The sequence below is a fragment of the Pelodiscus sinensis genome, chromosome 20, assembly GCF_049634645.1.
Source record: "Pelodiscus sinensis isolate JC-2024 chromosome 20, ASM4963464v1, whole genome shotgun sequence".
Lineage (NCBI taxonomy): Eukaryota > Metazoa > Chordata > Testudines > Trionychidae > Pelodiscus > Pelodiscus sinensis.
In genome coordinates this window covers 201,835-224,315 of record NC_134730.1, presented here as the reverse complement: position 1 = coordinate 224,315, position 22,481 = coordinate 201,835, and the positions used below count along the sequence as shown (strand labels likewise).

Here is a 22,481-nt window from a genome sequence, read left to right as displayed (position 1 = left end):
GAGCTTTGCAATGACTAAATCCAGGTTTTCAAATGGGCTGCCGGAATTAGCACTTGGAGGTCACAAGCAGCAAATGCAGGTTGGATGCTTAATTCCAGATACTCCTTTGAGTAATGCTCCTATATTCATGAGTCTCACAGTGGGGTCTATGGCTACATTTACACTGCCTTGCAGTTTGGACACTGAGGGGCTACGTCTAGACTGGCATGATTTTCCACAAATATTTTTAATGGAAAAGTTTTCCGTTAAAAGCATTTTCGGAACAGAGTGTCTAGACTGGCAGGACGCTTTTCCGCAAAAGCACTTTTTGCAGAAAAGCATCCGTGGCCAATCTAGACGTGCTTTTCCGCAAAAAAGCCCCAATCGCCATTTTCGCGATGGGGCTTTTTTGCGGTAAACAAATCTGAGCTGTCTACACTGGCCCTTTTGTGCAAAAGCTTTGCGCAAAAGGGACTTTTGCCTGAATGGCAGCAGCATAGTATTTCCGCAAGAAGCTCTGATTTCTTACAATAGGAAGTCAGTGCTTTTGCGGAAATTCAAGCGGCCAGTGTAGACAGCTGGCAAGTTTTTCTGGAAAAGCGGCTGATTTTCTGGAAAAACTGGCCAGTCTAGACACAGCCAGGGTGTAAACAGCCGTGTGCATTGAAGTGCTGTGGTGTAACTGCCCCACATGGACAACATCACCTAAAAGGTTCCTTGTTCGTGCTAATTGAGTCCTGTTTGAAGAGGACTACATGAACTAGGAATCTTAATTTGCTTTTGCAGCATCTGCTGTTGAGCAATGCAGATAAGTCCTACAACCCCCTGAATTCAAAGGAGTTATACCAGGTCCTAAATCAGCAGAGAATTTGACCTTTATTGTTACTGTTTTCAAGCTCTGGCTTTTCCTTATTATTTGCACTCATAACACTAACACCTCTTCTTCCTACCTCCTCCCTTACAAAAGCCTGCCTCAACAAAAGCTCCCCCTAAAACACTATCCAGCAAACCAGCCAGAGAAAACCGTAACATGGCATGAGAGAATCCTAGAATCCTAGGGCTGGAGGAGACCTCAGGAGGTCATTAAGTCCATCCCCCTTCCTAAAGCAGGTTCAACCCCAACTGAATCATCCCAGCCAGGGCCTGGTCAAGCCAGAACTTGAAAAACTCTCGGGTTGGAAATTCCACGCCCTCCCTAGGGAACCCAGCCCAGTGCTTCACCACCCTCCTAGGGAAATAATTTTTCCTAATATCCAACCTAGACCTCCCCCACAGCATCTTGAGACCATTGTTCCTAGTTCTGTCATCTACCACCATTGAGAACAGCCTCTCTCCATCCACTTTGGAACCTCCCTTCAGGCAGTTGAAGGATGCTCTCAAATTCCCCCTCACTCTTCTCTTCTGCAGACTAAACAAGTCCAAATCCCGCGGCCTGTTCTCATAACACATGCTTCAGCCTCCTAATCATGTTTGTTGCCCGCTACTGGACTTTCTCTGTGTCCCATTCTTTCTGGAGTGGAGGCTCAGAACTGGACACGCTACTCCAGATGTGGCCTCACTAGAGCCAAATAAAGGGGAATAATCACTTCTCTAAATCTGCTGGCAATATTCCTCCTAATGCAACCTAATACGCCAGGGCTACGTCTACACTGGCATGATTTTCCGGAAATGCTTAAAACGGAACAGTTTTCCGTTATAAGTATTTCTGGAAAAAGAGTGTCTACATTGGCAGGATGCTTTTCCGGAAAAGCGTCCGTGGCCAATGTAGACGCGCTTTTCTGCAAAAAAGCCCCGATCGTCATTTTTGCGCTCAGGGCTTTTTTGCGGAAAAGACAACTGGGCTGTCTACACTGGCCCTTTTCCAGAACAGTTTTCTGGAAAAAGGACTTTTGCCTGAGTGAGAGCAGCATAGTTTTTCCAGAAAAGCAGCTGATTTCTTACAGTAGATCGTCAGTGCTTTTCCGGAAATTCAAGGGGCCAGTGTAGACAGCTCGCAGCTTATTCCGGAAAAGCGGCTGATTTTCCGGAATAAGTGGCCCAGTGTAGACACAGCCCATTAGCCTTCTTGGCTACAAGGGCATCCTATTGTCTGATATCCAGCTTCTAATCCACTGTAATCCCCAGGTCATTTTCTGCCAAACTGCTACTTAGCCAGCCGGTCCCCACCCTGTAACAATGCTCGGGATTCTTCCATCCCAAGTGCAGGACTCTGCATTTGTCCTTGTTGAACCTCATCAGATTTATTTTGGGCCCAATCCTCCAATTTGTCCATGTCACTTTGGACCGTGCTCATACCATCTAATATACCCACCTCTTCCCCCACTTAGTGTCATCTGCAAACTTGCTGAGGGTGCAATCCATCCGCTCCTCCAGATCAGTAATAAAGATGTTGAACAAAACCAGTCCTAGAATCAATTCTTGGGCCCCTCTACTTGATACCGACCACCAACCAGACATAGAGCTGTTGATCACTATCCATTGAGCCTGACAATCTAGCCAGCTTTCTATCTACCCTTACAGTCCATTTATTCAATCCATACTTCCTTAACTTTCTGGCAAGAATACTGTGGGAGGTGGTATCAAAAGCTTTGCTAAAGTCAAGGTCTATCGTATCCACCAACTTCCTCATGTCCACAGAGCCAGTTACCTCATCACAGAAGTTAATCAGATTGGTCAGGCATGACTTGCCTTTGGTGAACCCATGTTGAATGTTCCTGATCTCTTTCCTCTCCTCCAAGTACTTCAGAATGGATTCCTTGAGGATCCCCTCCCTGATTTTTCCAGGGAATGAGGTGAGGCTGACTGGTCTGTAGTTCCACAGATTATTCTTCTTCCCTTTTAAGATGAGCACTACATTTGCCTTTTTCCAACTGTTTGCATTCCATGAAGAGAGAAGAATCAAAGATTAGCAAGTTCATGAAGGACTTTCCTATTGGTAATTGATTTTATGTGCCACGTGCTGAATGGGAGTTCCAACACCTGAAGATAGATAGATGTCATAGGTTTGTGCTCCCCTTTCTGCTATGCACCATCTCATGCAGATCATGCTTTTCATTAAGCCAATGTTTCCATGTATAGAATGTTGATTTGTGGTGGGTTGATTGGCTGTTATCTTGGTCAAATCCTAGGTTAGTCTGGACTGATCATCCCTTGCTTGGCCTCCAGTGAGCTGTGGCAGTGCAAAGGGATGTTGCACCCTGTGTCTGTGGATTCTCTAACAGCAACGTAAGAGCCTTTGCAATGGCTTTAGTGAGTGTTATGATGCCCAGCACTGCAACACCAAGTTTATAGCAACCTAGAAAGTCACAGGAACACGTTACAATTCAGGTAGATGCCTGATCTCCCTGTGAAATGCATGGAGAGAGATAGGTGCCATTCACAAATGCCAGAGCATGGAGTAGGGAGGTACCTGCACTAGCCAATAGGAGATGCCTTTGAGAGGGGTGTGCACTAAGTCTCACCACGGGAAGGCCAGGCTGCAGGATCGTGCCCATGTCTACTAGTGGTTCATGAATGAGGAGTCTCTTGGAGTCAGGCTGCTTTGACTATAAGACCAAGCTAGGGAGGTGCCTGGCTCCACACACAGTGGCTAGAGGAGGAGCAGCCCTTTTTATAGCATTTGACTCAGTGATTAGTGTGCTCACCTGGCACCTCAAAACCCAGGTTCAATGGGAGCAAGGGCGGGAACAGGGCTTCACGGGGGCGTGTGCTAAACCCCTGCACTGCAGTCTCTCCTATTGAAGCACTTCCACTGGCAATAAGTAACTGATGAGTCACTGGAGCAGGGGGTGGTCGATTGCCCCCCCACCTATCAGGGGGCTCTAACCATCAGGTGCCAGTTCTACAGTTGTAATGGGAGGAGCTGAGGGAGCCCCAGGTCGCTGTGGTCCACAGTCCAGTGATCAGAACAAGCACCTGAGAGACATGGGCAATGCCTGTTCAGGTCCTTTCTGCTATGGAAGTAATGAAATGTGAGTATCCCCCATCCCCAGGGAGTGAAAGCTGTTGCCCCCCTTCCTCCTACTCTAGCCAGATCCTAAAGGGGACTTGGTGAGACAGGCAGCCTCTGAGAACAAGGCTCATGGAGGAGTCTTCATCCATGGCAACTGTTAAATCAAGCTTGTTCTAAACAAGCTGCTCTAGTTCAGAGGTTCTCAACCTTTTTTGCGACGTTTTAAAACTTGGAGACTCCCCTCTCGACCCTGCCCCATCCCCACTTACAATAGCGAGAATGATTTGATCTGCTCACCTACCATTGCTAATGCATTTGTTCAGGAGATACTAGGCAAATTACAATCCAAGTTACACTGTATTACAAAAGTACCTCTTGTATTAGTACTGGACTCCAAGTAACAGAATTTACCAGTCCCCTTGATAATTACATTCACTATTAAATAATTATATCTTATTTCTACCGTGTGCTTTGGTGAATTCAGCTTCCCATCAGTGGATTACACCTTAGTCTGCTTTAGGGCCCTCTAGTGTCAGATACCATCTTTGTCCGTAATTATTTATGGTCAATCCCTACACTTCTCTTTTAGAAACTAAATGAATTACTTTGTTTTAGCTTCTGTGACAGACCCAGACCAGCTGGCTGCCACACACTAACAGAGGGAAGACATGCTGGGGCTTGGGTGAACAGCTGTCTCTTCCCTGAGTAAACAGGGCCTAGCCTAGAGTAGCATAATCAGGCAGGCTTGCTGGAAGCTACAGGCTAATTAGACACCTGCAGCCAATTAAGGCCTGTGATGCTGCTTTAAAAGTTCTCCCCCTAGGCAGGCAAGGGGGAAGGAAAAGAGTGAAGGACAGGAAGTGCTGTGTGCAGGAGTTGTGTGGGTACGAGCTGAGGACTGACAAGCAAATACCAAAGGAAAGGGGCTGGGAGGAATTATTTGGGGAAGTGGCCCAGGGAAAAGCTGCCAGATAGGGAGGGGTAGTAACCCTGCCTGTTGCTGCTCTCTTAGGCTATGTCTACACGGGCGGGTTCTCACGCAAGAACACATCCACACGGCCATGTGCTTTTACACAGGAGCGTCCATGGCCGTGTGGACACTCTCTTGTGCAAAACTCTTATGGCCATTTTAACCATAGGGATTACTTGTGCAAGTATCCCCTCTTGTGCGTCCACACTGCTCTTGCGCAAGAGGGCTTGCACTTGTTAGAAAAGAGCGTAGCTCTTGTGCAAGAAGCCCTCTCTTCCCACGCATTATTGTAAATCTTCTTGCTCAAGAGAGGGCAGGCAGTGTGGACGTTCTGTGGAAGAACCTGCCAGTGTAGACATAGCCTTAGGGTCCCTGGGCTGGAACGAGGAGTAGTGGGCAGGCCCGGGTTCCCCCCAAGCCTCCCTGCAACATCTCAACCTCTGCCTGAGAAGGGAGATCATAGATTTGGGGTAAAAACCCCTCTGGAGTCTTGAACTGGCCTGTGATGAGCCTGGCTCAGTAGGCGGTGGCTCCTGCCTCTAGTAAAAAATGAGGCTGTGTGGATTGCCCCAGTGAGCCGCTGAGGCTGACACTATCTGCCAGTTGCACCATGCCCACGGGGTGTTGCTGGAGCTTTTCCATAATACTTATGGTTAGTAAAGGGTTTTTTAGACTGTGACAGCCTGTCACTGATCGGGGGGCGGGGCGGTCGGAGCCCCGGTCGGCAGGAAGCCGACGCTCGGGAGCGGACTCCCCGGCGTTCCCCCAGCGCTAGCTGGAGGCGGCGGCGGGCGGAGGCACTCCCCCCGCGCCTGCGCCGGCTGCGCCGTTACGGCTCCTTCCCCGCGTCCCCGGACGGTAAGGGCGGGGGGGGAGCAAACCAGCTGGGCAGCGGGGCACGGCGCGGCGACGTACCCGGAAGGGGCGGGGCCCCAGGGAGCGGCTAGCGCGGCGGGCCAGCTCAAAAGGGCTGGCCGCCGACGTTGGAGGAGGCAGGCTCCCGGCAGGAGCGGAGGAGCAGACCCGGAAGCAGGACGGAGCCCAGGCGGCATACCCCATGGCTGCCGGCCCGGCGCTGGTCCCGAGGCCTTCGGGACAGCCACTGCCCGTGGCGGTCGCTCAGCCCCTCGGCCGAAGGGGGGCGGACCCCACCTCGTCGCACCCAACGGGAGCGGGACGTCCGGAGGAGGAACGGCACCCCAGAGCGCTCCCCAGAGGCCGCATCCGGGAGCGACACACCACAGGACACCGAACCAGGGTAGGTGCAAAGGCGGCGGGCACGATTGGCGAGAGCCGCCCGGAGGGAGGAAGGAGCCCGGGGCAGGGCGCTTTTGGCAACCTTGGGTGGACGAGTTGCGGAGGGATTAACTCCCTCGTCCACCGCGTCGGGGCATTAGCAAGCCCCGCCGCTTAGGGCCCCGGGCTGGGACCCAGAGAGAGGGTGGGACCGGGTCCCCCTCCCTCCACGAAGGGAACATCCCACTCCCCGCGGCCTGAACAGAGAGACGCTACAAGCCACAACCCCGCAAGGGGAAACTCTGAACCAGGGGTCTGCTGCCCCGCCCCGCAGAGACGGGTAACTATTAACGGGTTCGCTGACCCCCCCTTCCTCCTGGGAGGGGGTGATCGCACCCATTGTCGGGGGTTCCCCATTGGGGCCCCGGGGGCCGAATAGGCACTAAGAGGGGGCACTAGGGTTCGCTGAACCCCCCTCTCGGACCAAGAGGGGGTGATCGCACCCCGAAACCCCCACATAGACCTTGAAATTATCAGGTTTTCATCTGTAGCTGTGAAACGTGTGGGGCTGCTACGGAACTTGTTTAAGAAAAATTGATGTGTGTGGTGTTCAGCTGTGTAACTTTAAGGCCATTTTTTCTGAGCTACATCTTTAAGTGTTGATTAGACATGTTAGCTGGTCTGCGGGGGCATATCCTGTAGAATCTCCGTCCATAGTAGAGTTGGACAAGCCCTGGCTGGGGTTATTTAGTTGGGGTTGGTCCAGGCTTTGAGCGAGGGGTTGGACTTGATGGCCCCCTGAGGTCTCTTCCAGTCCTAAAATTCTATGATTAAACAGAGTCGGGGACTCATATAAACTAGCTGCCATAACAGAATGAGTCACAGACACCATGCTCTCTCTCAGACTTTACACAAGGTTTTCTTTGCTTTGTGGTTTTCCTTGAACCTCAAAAAGCACTCCTCATGGCATGTACAGATTTGCTTTTGGTCTAAGGAAGAACATAGAAAAACAAGGAAATTATGAAGTTCACATATTTCTCCTTTCAGGGGTAAGATTATTTAATTAGTCAAATGCAAAAGATACAAATTAAAGTTTGGGGAATATCTTTTGAGCCAAATTTATTCATATTAACTTTGGATAAAGTTTCAGTGACCATCTGGAGTTGATGAACTGACAGATATGTGACTTCACTTTAAAATGATTTTGAAATCTTCTTGGAAAAATTTAGGTTCTTATATTTTAGAAGAATTGAATTCACATTTTTAACATGGAAAATAGAAATGTTGTAGCTTTTCTAAACTTGAGCTAAAAATCTCAGCCAAAGTATTTTATGCTAAATGGGTCCTTTAAAAAATTCACGTGTGTCCCATGTGTGTTGCTGTGCTAAGCTACTTGTGCCATTGAGTGGAGAATCTCACAAAGCATGATGGATTATCAGGATCAAAGTGGAACATTAATGAGAGGGGAACGGAAAATTAATTTCTCCTCAGTTGCGATTTGCTGCCATACATGGAGGACACGATTTGCTTTGCATCAACACGCTATTTTTGGACTTGGGCTGTGTGTCAGCTGGTAACGGCTGAGGCAAAGGTAACTGATCTTGAGAAAACATTGATCCATAATGGCCATAAAGGAACATCACTGGGAACGGTTTAAAATAGATGCAGTTAATATGCTGCACCCAAAGCTGCTGCTGCATTTGCTCTATAGAGGCTTTTAAATTCTTAAGAGGATTAACAAAAGAGTGGTACGCATTCACTAATGCACCAAAGCATCATTTCCATTAATATAGTGAGAATTTGTACAAAATACCTCTGGGCTGCAGAAAGACATTTTCTTTCAGAGGCTTCCAACCTACAAAGCCAAATTCAATGGTTCACTTCTCCATATACTGCATAAACAGACTGCTAGTACTTCAGCAAACCTGTCTGCTGAGGCATCGAAGAAATAACAAAGAAATGCAAGAAAGGAGGGCTTGTCAAGCTGTTGAAGACTGACTAGAGTTATGTCGTCCCAGTACACGCCTGTTCCACAGTAAAGTCATTGACACTTGTAGGAACTGATGCATTAGAAGTCCTCCCATTCCCTGCTCTTAAATTGCACAAATTCCCCCCTCCCCCCTCCAATTTGCACAAATGGAAGTCAGCCATAGGGGAAAATCCCTGCTTCAAGATGTTTTGCTATAAATCCAAGTGTTTTTGGAACGTATCTTGGACTTATGGTGAGGACAGCCTGTGTTCGGTAGCATTCTCACCTGCTTTGAAGTCAATGGGGTAGTGATTTGAGTAAATGCTGTTCAGTGTAAGTAGAGATTAGTGAATCACATTCCTGATGGACAAAGTTGAAGGGCAAAATGTGTAACTCATAGAATCCAGAAACATAGAGGAAAATTCGGGAACATCTCCCTGTGGGATCATCTGCGGCTGAGAGAGTGCCTAGCTTTCTGGCTGTACTGTCTTTTCTGACCCATTATTTTGTGCTCTTAACTATAGAGTCATAGGGTGATCAGGTGTCATCGGGTCCAATCCCCTGCTCAAAGCAGGACCAATCCCAACTAAATCATCCCAGCCAGGGCTTTGTCGAGGTGGGATTTAAAGATTCCCCCCTCCCTAGGGAACCCATCCCAGTGCTTCCACCCGCCTCGTGAAATATTTTTCGTTAATATCCAACCTAGACCTCCCCTGTGCACTTATCAATACTGAGAGCAGCCTGGATCCATCCTCTTTGGAATTTCCCTTAAGATAGTTGAAGGCTGTGACACAAACCAGGCCGTATCTGGGCACAGCTGAGGGCGTCCGCTCAGGGCAAATTGCTCGACTTCGGGGCTCCTTACAGCCCCCAGACTAGTGACCTCTCCAAACAGGCCACAAACCAGGCCCACAAAGCGCTTCAGCAGCCTGCTTGAAGCCTCACGAGCAAAACCCCTCCGGCATCCCAGCAATATCCGTGCCCCAGATGGCCCCGGGCCTCATACACCGGTGGGGGGGTCTTAGAACCCAATCCCACCTACCCCGAACAAGTTCTGTCCGGTTCCAAGAAACCAGCCACAGATCCCTGGTCAATTTGCCCTCTGGATCTTACCCACAAATCATGCTGAGCCAATCCTTTCGAATCTACAATCTAAAGGTTTATTACCACAAGAAAGACAAGCATGAGAGTGAGGTTGCTAATCTCCCAGTCCTCGATGCAGGCTCTAGCAGAGATATTACAGTTGCTGGCTTAAAAGTCCTTGTTGCGCATCCCAGATCAGGATGGGTTCACAGGTCTTTCCGGCTCTTCGATCCCTGCATTGCTGCCTCTGGGACGAAGTGCTGAGCTGAGTACCAAGATGGAGTCAGCCACGTGGCATCTTTATACATCCTTCCTGGACTCTTCTTGGCTACCGCAGGTCACCTGGCCTATCCCTGTGTTCCCTGCTGGCAGCCCTTAGGTGTTGGTCACCATTCCCAAGGTGTGTCCTTGGCCCCTTGAGTGCCATTGTCCCACAGGGCCTCGCTAATTAGCATGTCTATAGGCTGGGCTCTGCCCAATGCTCAACCACATTCAGAGAGACTTCCAGTCTCCACACAGATTACAGATTCCTAACTCCACACACAGACATTATACAGCTCTATGAAGAGCAGAGACAGAATCAGAAGGAAGTAGCTTTTGTTTGACCCCTCTCATGGCCCCCTTTGTACCACCTTTGGGGTGAACATCCCCCATGGGTGCAGCAGTGACCCGGCTGCTCCCCTCACAATCCAGTAACGTGACAGGCTGCTATCAAATCCCCCTTCCAGTCCCCCCTCTAGACCATGATACCTAGATCACATTGTGCCTTCAGATAACCGGTACCTTTGGAAATCAAGGTGGTTTCTGAATGCGTACTTTCTCTTGGCATTAAAGAGGTTAATATTGGGTATACATAACCCAATCCCTAATTTTTATTTTGCATCTCTGAGCAACAAACCGGGACTAGGCACAGGAGAGGTTAGAGAATCATGGGCAAAAACTAATACAAAAGATACAGCCTTCCAAAATGCAAGTAGTGCATTTGGGGGAGGGGGCAGAAATTATTTGGAACACACATACACAATGGGAGGCAGAAAGTCCGTGAGGAGTAATACTTGAGCAATACCTATGGGTGATCTTCCTTGCCCTTAGCTCCTATGGGAGCATGGGCCATCAGCAATTTCTTTCCAAGCCTCTCTACCTATGGTGATGATAGACAGGAAATTAGATACAAGGTTACAATGTGATAATGATGAAGAAAAAAGATGAGCATGTTTCACCCACACAAGTATGACATTCCAGAGCATTCATAGATTCATCAAATGCAAGGCGTGGCAGGAACATAGTTGTCACCTTATCTGCCCTCCTGTATAACACCAACCTGCATGAATTCCCTTTGAACTGGAGAGTATCTTTTGGGAAAACATCTGACCCTGGTTTACACATTGTCTGTGATGGGGACTCCACCACGTGCTTTGACCAGAGATTCCAATGATGAACCGCCCTCCCCATTCAGCTATTGCACCTTACTTTGTGAATGACCCCTATCTAACTTTTTTGCCTCTTGCAGGTCCTGTGATCAAGCCAACCCATAACCTTTCCCTTGCCAAGCTCCATAAAGAGGGCTCCTTGCATCTAGACCCCTTGAATCATTCCTGTCTCTCTGCTCGGATCCCGCCCCAGTTTATCAACACACTTGTAGTGCTGGACTTGGTCACAGCAGCTTCAGTCAAGTACCGCAGAACAGGCCTGGTGAACAGAGCAGTGTCTGACTGGTGGTGAGGGGCACTGGAAGGCTCACCAAGCCAGTAGGCAGAGGCTGCAAAAAGGCACAGAAGGGAAGCAGCGAGAAAGGAAAGCAGGCAGCAGGAGAGAGGCTATGGATTGTCCAAAGGCAGCGGAAACCCACATTGTAAGCAAACTGCCCCGGGTGTTTGATGTGCACAGAGCAAGAGGCGCCTGACCAAGGGCTTTAGCAGACAGAGTCATAGCAAGAGCCGATGGCTGGAAACTAAAACTAGAGAAATCCCAAGGAGTGTCATTTTTAACAGTGCGAGGCATGAACCATTGTGACAGCTTACCAAGGGCGCCGGTGGATTTCCCATCACAGGGAACTTTCAAACCAAGCTGGGAAGTGTTTCTACAAGTTCTGCTCTAGTTAAAGATGAATAATTTTGTGGCAGTTCCATGGCCCTGTGTCACGCAGGGAATCAGACCCCACAATCACAAGGGTTCCTTCGGCTTTGGAAACTATGACTCTAAAATATCCCGTGGACTTGCAAGTCAATGAGTCTTCACTGTGCTACATTGTGGTATGGCCTCAAAAGGAATATCACACTCAGTGTTATGAGCCACGACCATCCACAGGGGACATGGCTGTGTGAAGGGAATTGTGAAGACAGCCGAGTCAGGGGACTGGGTTAGTGGGAAAGAGAGAACTTCACCTAGCTTGGCAGTGATGACTACATGGCCTGGACAATGTAATTCTTCAGAGACATGATGAGCAGGATGAGAACGGAGAGAGAGACCACTGAAGCTTAATACCAGGAGGTGCTGCTGTGCTGCAAAGATTCACTTGCAGAGCGCATCTGAAAATACCGGGTAGGGACCAGTCTGCTCTGGTGCTCAAGAAATGTGTGTGTGGGGGGGGTACCTTGCTGGTTGCTATGCTGGGCGGGGTTGTGAGTGACCTCCACTGGCTGCTGCACGGCCCAGCAGGGCAGGGATGAGTCATTATGCAAGGGGGCTTCGAAACTCCTCAGACAGGTATCTCCCGGGGAGCGGAACAATGGGAAGAAGGGGAGTGGAGCCCTGGCTGGGGACAGGGCTGGAAGTGAGGGAGTTAGTTTCTGTCTGGGAGCATGGAGGAAACAGCCTAGGGGAAGGGGCTGGAATTTAGGGGTCCAGGCTCCCCAATCTCCAGGGGGGCTGAGGCATCCTAGGTCCGGTTCTGGTAACCAGATGACATCTGTGCAGTGCTGTATCCTGGAGAAGCAATAAACTCCCGCTATTCTACTGGCTGGTGGAGTCTGTCCGTGCCATTACGGGGGTGCAGGAGATGGGAAAACCCCAACGCGCCGTCACAGCAGCGTTTCCCCTCTAAGATTTGGTATGGACAAGCGTGTGTGGAAGGCTTGGACAAGGTGCAGTGCAGGTACATCATCCTTAGCAGAACCCACAGCCATACACCAAAGCTGAGCTAAACTTTCTTCACCCTGGCACAGTGTGTCAGGGAAGGAACATGCTGCCTTGTCCCTCTTTTCCAGTTGACAGCACCTGCTGTTGCTATTTTTATTCCCTTCCCCGACTTTGCTCTGTTACCTCACTGTCCCTCACCCCCTTCCTTCTCCCTCTTTCCCACTGGCTTCTCACTCACCTGCTCTGTGACTGGAGCCCCTCAGCTGTTCTGGAATACACAAAGCACTTTTATATGACTTAATCTGACCCAGGCCAGCATAAATAGAGCCTTTTAGTATGGAAAATGGATTCCTGCTATCTCCAGGATCTGAAGTGCCCAGTAGTGTCTTAGCAGGCATGTAGGGATGAGACTTTTACAGCAGGATTTCTGCTTGTCCTGGGCCAAGATTCCTGGTAGCTCTCACTTTACAGAGAGCACCGCAGACACACTGATGCAGTCTGCGCTGTGCATTCCTCTTTGCACTTTCCACAGGGGACCTGCAGGGCATTGAAATCTCTCTACGCATGCCCCCCTAATGTTGACAGCATGGCGGAAAGCAGCATTTGCAAGCTGCAAATCCCACAGGGGATGTTTTAGAAAATAATTAATGTATCAACTAACCAGAAGCAGCACAATCTGTCCAGGGTCTCAGCGCTTCTCTGGAAACCTTAGGAGGTTCTGCTCTGTTTTTGGTGACAATTTAGCGGCTGCTGATAAAGGTGTAAGACGTCCCAGCCTCTGCTCTTATTGGATGATGGCTTTATTCTCGTATCTGGGAAACACTGTGTCCTGACCCATGGCTCCTGGGAGGAGTCGTTCCATTGATTTCACTGATATAAAATACGACTCCGTACCAAGCAGGGTAGCAAAGTCGGGCCCAAATGAGTAGAAATTGTGGCTTGATGTCACTGGGCAGTTCCTATTGCTGGATCAGTATCAAAACACTGAAACAAAATGATGGTTCTCGGCAGTGCAGTCTGTAGTGGAATCAGTTCCCTGCCAGCTCTGGTGGGGAACCTGTTGGGCTTTCGAATCATGCCGTGTGCACCCAAGGGCAGACAGGACGAGAAACTAACGCACTTCGGGCACATTTCTGAACAGAGAGGTCGACTTTGAGAGTTCCTGGGGGGTGCTTGACCACCCCTCCACCTCTTGCCTCCACTCCTCACCCCCATCATGCCACTTCCTGCCTCCACTCCACCCTGCCCCCCAGCATCTCCTGCACGGTGCTGAGCCAGCAGGTGAGGCACTCCAACCCTGGAGCAACTCTGAGTTGGCGCCTGTGCTTCTGAAGACAGAGAGTCCCCAGAACAGCTCTTGTGGTGCTACAGTGCAGGCCTGGTAGGTTAGCTGGGAAACATCCACCCCATTGCGTGGCGTTGTTAAGCCAACCCATGCCCCCGTGCACACACTGTGTGGGAGGGCTCAGAGGTGCAGCTCACCTGGCTTACATACCCTTTCCCACTGGCATAGGCAGTGTCTGCACTGAGGCGCTGCAGCTGCAGGGGTGTCTTTGTGGTGTTTTGGTGTAGACAAGCTCTTGGACGCTGCTCTGATGCACAATTCCCTTCCCTGCTTCCCCCTTGCTCCTGGGGAACTTGTGTGTTGCTGGCCTACAGTAAGTACACGGATTGTGCTGCACCGGCCTGTGTGCTGGGGCAGGGAAGAAGTAGCCAAGTCGCCTGCATTCCCTGCCCACTTTCTGCTCTGGGGCTGAGTGGGGCACCCTGGCCATTGCCAATGCAGAGGTGTTTTTATTTCCCTCACTCCCCTGTGAGGGCAGGTAGTCCCAGCCCCTCTAGCCCATGGTCTTCTCTTGCCCAGGAGCACGGAGGGAGTGAAGTGACTCCAGCGAGGGAAGCAGGACACGTGGCTCTTGAGGCGGGGTGATGAGTGAAATCTACCCTTTTGAAATAAAACTTTCCATAGTCTTTTGATTGAATTACTGTCCATTAAATTCAAGGCAAGGACCTTGATATTGGCACTTAGAGCGACAGATTCTCCACTGCAACAATTTGTCTCTGGCACCGATATTATCTTTAATAGATAATTATCTTGCCTTCCTAATGACCATTGACCCAATGTACTGTACCTCTCCTGGGTCCTCAGTGGGGCTTGTAGAGGTGGCCGTTTCTACCCTTCTCAAATAAAAGAGCTATCCGAGAATGAATGTCCCTTGTGCAGAGATCTGCTCAGAACAGCACTGGAAGCTGTTCCCTGTGAGACAAGGGACGCACGTTCATTCCAAAGGTTTGGTTAGGGATGGGAAGTGGGGAGCTGAAGTGGAGACATGAATCCTGCCAGTCCATGCTGCTTGCCCAGAGCGAGGATTGTGATCTGCAACGTTTGTTAGGAGATTTCTTCCTCAAGTAGGCTCTAGAGTCTACACCACTCAGCAAGGTCTTTTTAAAGGGAATATTCGAAAGGCCCATAAATCATGGGGGGGAGAGGAGAGAGCAGGAGGAGTGAAGAGAAGTGAAACTCATTATTTAAAAAGTGTAACGTTTAAAATAAATGTATAAATCCCCGAGTTCATATATTTGGCCCAGCTCATATTCCCTCTGCAGTTGGCAAAGCCATGTGCTGCGCTCACTCCTCCCGAGAGGCCCAAACTCCCCCACAAGTATGAAGATGTCAGCGAAAAACTAGCTTCTTTCTGCTGAAACCTAACCCCAGGCAGCAGGGATGCCGAGGCGCATAAAAATAGCTGGCTGGTCCTTTGAGACGTGCTTGAGGAGGGATTGCTGAGCCCAGGATAGCGCGCGGATTTTCATACCAAATCAGACCTTGGAAGGTCCCTCTGGTCTGGAATGTTCCGGGGGAGGGGGGGGGGTGAGATTCCCGCACAACCCTTCCCCCTGCCAGGCTGGGGACAGGGGCAGCTTCCCCTCACATCTCCACAAAATGCTGGGAGATCTGTGGGGGTTCTGTCAATTGTCTGGGGACAGAGGGGTATTGCCCTTGAAAATGGTCCTGCTGCTTTTCCTGTTGCCACTAGTGCTGCAGTAGTGCTCCAAGCCACATTGCCAGCATTAGGCTCTACCCAGACGCAGCCTTCCCTCACATCCCAGTCTGTCTCTTTGGCTGTGTCTGGGGAGAGCCACATCTACCACAGGCCTTACCTGCTGCCTCGTTAATCTGAGGGAGACGTTGTGCGGGACAGGACACATGTCCCTCTCAGGGGGATGCAGACTGGGCAGAGAACAGGCTGAGTCTAGACTCAGGGGCTGCGAAGGGCTCCAAGTGAGGTGCAAACACTGAGAGGTGCAGTACACGAGGCACAGCTCCAGTGCCCGATAGTCACACGACTCCGCGAGAGACACAGGGCAATTTTCTCCTGTTCTCTCCAACTGCAAGAGTAGCAGAGCTGCGCAGGGATTCCTGTCTTCACCACGTCTCAGAGGGGCAGCCATGTTAATCTGTAACTTTAAAAACAACAAGTGCTCAGTGGCACCTTAGTCACTAACAAATATATGTAACTGTTATATATAGCACCCTAAGCTGTCACCACCCCTTCTTCAGATGAGCTTGAGTCTTCTCCAAGACAGTAAAGCTACAGATGCTGAGCAAGTACCAATATACCAGTTGTTTTTCCCATAGCAGGTTTTCTGTGAAGAATTCAGACTAGATGTTCCTACCATCACTGCTCATCCTGTCAGAATCTCACCCTTCTCTGTCGTTCATTTGGGAGCCACAGCTATTGGATCACTTCCAGTTATAGTTGGAAATTCAGTATTTCCACATATGTGTGTATGGGAGGGCACCTGTCATCTCTGGTGTCAGACCAGAGACGCTGGCTATCAGCTAAAGCTCACTGTGCTCACTAGCGGGACTTTCAGCTCCATACAACGGGCCTCTCTGACTGGTCTCTGTGCACTGGTGTATTACGAAAGGGGAGCTGCAAAGGGAAACGCAGCTTTGCACTCGCTCTTTCCCTGTGGTGTTTTGCAGCATGAAAGGTTTGTAAAAAGAAGCTGTTCACATCTGCTTAGGCAGGCCGTCCTCTGGCCGCTGGAAAGCCAGTGTTAGTCTGACAATATGAGTGCAGGGGGTGCAGGCTGAGGCAGGATAGAGATTTTGGTCAAACACCTGGGGGGGGGGGATTGGTCTGTTAACCCTGCTGCACTGCAGGGGGAGGATGAACTAATGGCTCCGAAATATTTAGCACCACTCAGCAACCCTGTGGGGAGGTCCCAAGAGCATCCTCAGAGAACCGTCTGGGATCCCAGGCTTGCTGCTGGAGCATCCCAGCGTGACTCCAATCGATTGCAATGGCGCCCCCCCCCTCCCCGGCCCCCAAAGCCTTTCAGCCTTTGTGAACTGCAGAGAAGCAAACCAGGGAGCCAACTCGGTTTAAAAGCTCCCATGCAGGACATGGTTGTGCCCCCCTGCTCCTCCAGCCATAGGGCTGGTTTGCTCAGCAGCGGGGAGCCAGGCTGGCACGAGCATGCTGCAACTAGCAGTGTGGATGGTCCAGCTCGGCTAGAGCCTGGGGTCTTAAGCCCACCCCACGCGCAAGTCACCAGCTGCAACATCCATACTGCTCCTCGGCTCATACCCCACCAGCTGTCCCCCATGTAGGCAGCAGCAGCCCCCCAGCAATGGACAAGGCAATGAGAAAGCACCTGACACGCCACTGGGCAGGTGGGACATTGCATTTTGCAAAAGGGCAAGTGGCCCAAACACACTAGCCCAGTGGTCACCAACCAGTAGACCAGGATCAGTAGACCTTGGAGCCTTTGACAGGTGATTGACAGGTTTGGCTGGAGGCTCTCAAGTGCTGGCACTTCATCTGCCCCCTGCCTTGGAGCTGCCTCCCACCCCCGGGCACGGGTAGAAGAGGAGGGGGTGCTGATGTCAGGCTGCCCCTCCCCCACCCTGTACCCCATCTCCACAGAGCACGGGGGCAGGGATGGAGAGAGTTTGCTGGCTGCTTTTGGGAGTGGTGCAGGGCCAGAGTAGGGGTAAACCTGCTTTAGTCCCCTGCACCACCACCCAGAAACCACCTGTGATACGCGGTGCCCAGCTGGAGCCAAAATTCCAAACCCCGGCCCTAGTCCTGAACCCCTCCTGCATCCCAAACTCCTGCCCCATCCCTGAGTCCCGCTGCACCCGAAGGCCCTTCCAGAGCCAGCACCCTGAACCCCTCCTGCACCCTAACTCCCTGCCCCAGACTCAGCTCAGAACCCCTCCCACACTCCAAATCCTTTCGCCCAAGATCAGAGTCTGCATTGCCCTTCCCCACATCCAGCCCTCTGCTGCCAGCCTGATAAAAGTGAGTGAGGATGGGAAAGGCAGGGAGGGCGGGGCCTTGGAGAAGAGGCGGAGCACGGGTGTTTGGGTTGGAGGTAGATCCTGGGTTGCACTTCAGTTCAACCAGCGATCTTATGCTTAAAAAGGTTAGAGACCACACTAGCCGTATCTCCCCACCGAGCAAGGCAGAGTGAGATCACACCAGGCATCAGCCACTCCAGTATAGTCACAAACAGGGGCCTTCTCCTAGAGTAAGGCTAGAGGGGGCCACTAGGCTAGCCAGTCACACCTTCTGTGTGTCACAGACCCGCACATGGACCCAGCAATGGAAACAGGATCCCTCCGGGCAGCCCACCAGAGATGAGGCTCCTATGTGCCCCAGGCAGCAAACAGCAGGCCCCAAGGAGCTGCAGGGCCCTGTGCCCCTCAAGGGCAGGAAAACAATTACATGAGATGAAGCTGGCAACTGCCCCCACCCACATGCTTCAGAGGAAGATGGATCCCTTCCCCCTCCCGGATCACTGGACCTGGAGAAATTCCCTGGGGGATCAGTTAGACCCAGAGCCTGAGAGCAGAACCAGCCAAACACCTGAGAGAGAGAGAGAGAGAGAGAGAGACTGCCCTGTGCCAGCTCAGAGCCTGGCACTCCCCAATGCCCTGTCTTCAGCCATGGATGCTTCAGAAGGAGGAGATAAAAATACCCTCCCAGAACACTCTCGAGGGACCCCATCCTGACTCCTACTGGTGACTGATTGACGCCCTGAAGCATGAGCCTTAGAGACATCACACATCCACAGCCCCCATCCTTACGCACAATTGCAGTCAACACTCGTTCAGCTCTCCCTCCGAGCTACTTAGGGTGTCTGCCGTACATCTGCTACCGAGATGCTGTTCCACAATCTCCCCCTCTGCTGCGTCTGCTTGATATGATTATGCAGAGGATCGTTTCACGAGGCGTAAGGGCCAAGATGAACAAGTTTTCTCCCTCCTCCTTATGACACCCTTTTAGATACCTGAAAACTGCTATCACGTCCCCCCTCAGTCTTCTCTTTTCCAAACTAAACAAACCCGATTCCTTCAGCCTTCCCTCATAGGTCATGTTCTCTAGACCTTTCATCCTTCTCGTTGCTCTTCTCTGGACCCTCTCCAGTCACTTGCAAATGGAGCATTCTCTGGTTCATGAAGTCTTTAACTCACGATTTGGGGAAATCAGGGCCTCAGCCAGAGGTTACGGGCAGGGCGGCCGTCAGACTCCCGCCTACCCTGAGCGGGGCTGGAGCCACCTCCTGCCTGTCCCCACTCCAGCACCAGGGCTCTGGCAGGTATTTAAAGGGCCTGGGGCTCCAGCCGCTGCCATTGCTGCTGTAGTGGCAGTGGCTGGGAGCCCTGGGACCTTTTAAATTGTGGGGGCACCTGTCAGCTTCCACACACCCACCCCCCTCAGCAGGCCTGGGTCTGGGCTTACCACCGGAGTGGGGGGGGGGGGGATGAGGTTCTGGGGCCTGCGATGTGCAGGGAGTCGGCTGTTATGGTTCCTTGTGAGAGCCCAAAGGGAGGGTAATTAGCCAAGTTCGGGCCATGGTGGGTTCGCGTCAGCGGGGTCTTTGAATTATGGGCTAGACCAGGAATCCTTGCATGGAATCCTCTGGCCTGCCAGACTGGAGGACCACAATGGATCCTGCCAGCTGGGGACACTGAGGCTGTGTCTACACTGGCAAGTTCTTGCTCAAGAACACGTCCACGTGGCCAGGTGTTTTTGTGCAAGAGCATCCATAGCGGTGTGGACGCTCTCTTGCCGAAGGAAGCTCTGGTGGCCATTTTAACCATAGGGCTTTCTTGTGCAAGAAACCCCTGCCCCACGTCCACACTGCCCTCTTGAGGAAGAGCTCCGGCGCAAGGGGGCTTACACCTGTTAGAAAAGAGAGTAGCTCTTGTGCAAGAAGCCCTGTCTTCCGACGCTGTGCTGTAAATCTTCTTGGGCAAGGGCAGGCGGTGGGGATGCTCTGCGGAAGAACGGCCATTCTTGCGCAAGAACCCACCAGTGTAAACGTAGCCTGAGACAGCTGCAGAGAGCTGCTCTTCTGCTTTCTCAGCCCTGGCTCTTTTCTTTCCTGCTTCATAACAGTGATCCAATGGCATTACGGATACTCAGCCCTTGCCCGATTTTCCAGTGTGCAGTTCAGTCTCCTGCTCCAGACATCTGTCTTCACCATTTGAACCTGGCAAGTCAAAGCTCCTTGTGTTAATGGCAGGAAGTGGATTTGCTTTGGCCGGTGCTCCCTATTTTCTGGCTCAGAGTGCACCCAGCCCACGCCTTGCGACTCCCGCCTTTAATTGGCTGGGGGAAGAGGGGTCCTGTGACTCCCTCCAATCTTCAACCTGGGCTCACCAGCCACATCTTGCCTGTCAGTCCAGCAGGGCTCCTGCACCCCTGTTACTTCCAGGTGACTAGCAGCTTCCCTGAACCAAAGGCTGTTTGTTCCGCTGGTGGAAGAAAGTGTTCGGAAAAGACGGCATTTAAACCAGCAAACAGCCAACATGCACATTGAATCATCTAATTTTACAGCTCTCTGCCAGCTCAATCAGATCGACTTTCCTCTGCAGTGCCCAGCTCAGAACAGTCTCCTGGGGTTATTTTCAGAAGCCAAGGAGCTCCTGGGAGCCTGGTCTCAGTTTATCTCCCCGACTCTGTCCCTATCCCACTCTCTTGCCTCTGTTCTCAGGGACGCTGGCTTTTCTGAATTCTCCCACCCTCTCTGTGCATCTGGGCCCAGTTGCTATCTTACCAATGGTGCCTTTGCCGCCGGGTCTGGCTGTAAGGTCGCCAGGTTCTCTGGGGCAATGTTCGGTGGTGGTGGCTGCGTTCTGCCTGACTGCCTTCAGTCATTGTTCTGGCAGCTGTAAGTGCCTGTTGGGGGTGTGATTTCAAACTGCCTGACATAGCACCCCAGAGAACCAGCGAATGAAGCTCGTTGAGATACAGACTCATTACCAAGTACCTTTCTCCGCTCCTTACATTCACATTCATTTGATCATGGCTCAGTCAATGAGGGCAAATTTCTCCTGCGGGAAAGGCAACTTCTGCAGAAGGCAGTTTCCTACCAAGCAGTGGCCACATGGAATGTGCTTCGGTTATCTCATGTAATCCCAAGCCATACACGCTTCCCAAAAGCAGGGCTAAACCTCGGGGCTAACCCTCCCCGGCGAGTTACACAGCACAGCAAGGAAGCCCGGATGGAGAGCGGTGCTGGGCGCCTGGAGGACGGGAGGTAGGTGTGTGACGTGAACGGCCACGGTCCCAGCTCCACACTTTACTCACGTGCAAACGTTCTGTTTTACACACAACTAGGTTATGAATTCACAGACGGGGCAACAGCCTGAGACAGATCCTTAGAATTTGTGACTCGTAGCATCCAAGTACAGGCACTCAGCCCTTTGGCATTGCCCCTCTCCTTCTGCCCCCAGAGACCTGCCAGGACACCTGTCCTAGATCACAGCCACACATCAACACACCTGGACATTTTGCAGTGGCAGGTAAGTCTGCGCAAGGCTCTTAGTCTCACTTGCTCACACTGGTACCAGGCCTAAGCAGGGCTCTTCTTCCCTTCCTTGACCTAGTGGGCATGGCGGCATTCCTGACTTCATAGGAATGGGTGGGACGTCATTTGGAGAAGCTCTGTTGTACCCTCAGGGAACCACGGGAGCCCTGGGGCAGCACGCCGCTATGTTGAGCGACTACCCCTGGAACATCCCTTTGTGGGCTGACGCAGAAGTCGAGTTGCATTTCTGACTCAGTTTCCCCTAAGGGGCATTCAGTGAGGCTTTTATGTAGTGCACAGTGCTCTTTCACAGGGTCTACTTTATTTTATCAAATACCAAAACATGGTGCACAAGCAAGCATTTGCCCCAGAACCCTAGTTTGGAGTTGGGAGAGTTAAACTTGATCTGTCCACTTCCCATGAGTCCATCCATCTCCTCCAGCTGGGCTCCTTACTGCACCCTCTCGGCTCAACACCTCCCCTGGAGCCAATCTCCTGCCATCTGTTGGGAAGATTCCCTCTTTAGACCCAGGGCTTCTGGGTGTGTTAACAGGTATGTTGTGAGCAAGACACAAGATGTCATTCTTCCGCTCTACTCTGCACTGATCAGGCCTCAATTGGAGTATTGCGTCCAGTTCTGCGCACCGCATTTCACAGTGGTCAAACACTGGAATAAATTTCCCAGGGAGATTGTGGAATCCCCATCTCTGGAGATATTTAAGAGTAGGTTAGATAAATGTCTATCAGGGATGGTCTAGACAGTATTTGGTCCTGCCGGGAGGGCAGGGAACTGGACTCGATGATCTCTCGAGGTCCCTTCCAGTCCTAGTATTCTATGATTCTATGATTCTGCAGAGACCAAACCACTACAGCTCTTCTCACACAGGGCGGATGCTACAGGCAGTGGACCAGTTTACCTACCTTGGCAGCACTCTTTCCCATGCAGCTAACATTGACATAGAAGTCACATACAGAATAGCGAAGGCAAGTTGTGCTTTTGGTAGACTGCGCCCCACTGTATGGGAACGTTGAGGAATCAGCCAAGCAACAAAACTGAAGGTCTACAGAGCCGTGGTACTCACGACCCTTCTGTATGCCTGTGAAACATGGACTGTGTATCGGAGGCACGCAAGACAGCTTAATCACTTCCACATGACTTGTCTTCGCAGAATATTACGCATCAGATGGCAAAACAAAATACCAGACACTGAGGTTCTCTCTCGAGCAAGTTTACCGTCAGTCTACACTCTGCTGATGAGTGCACAGACTAGATGGGCAGGTCATGTCATTCGTATGCCGGACGAACGTATACCTAAGCAGCTCCTTTTTGGGGAACTCTCTACTGGTAAATGCTTGCATGGTGGACAGAGGAAACGTTACAA

General features: G+C 51.2%; 1 long non-coding RNA gene across 1 annotated transcript; it reads left to right on the top strand.

Moving 5' to 3' along the window:
- The first annotated feature begins 1,815 nt into the window (after positions 1 to 1,815).
- On the top strand, positions 1,816 to 18,591 carry LOC142819074 (uncharacterized). Its single transcript, XR_012896773.1, has 3 exons — positions 1,816 to 4,741; positions 4,779 to 6,159; positions 10,700 to 18,591. It is a non-coding gene; the product is annotated as an uncharacterized LOC142819074 (long non-coding RNA).
- Positions 18,592 to 22,481: the final 3,890 nt, after the last annotated feature.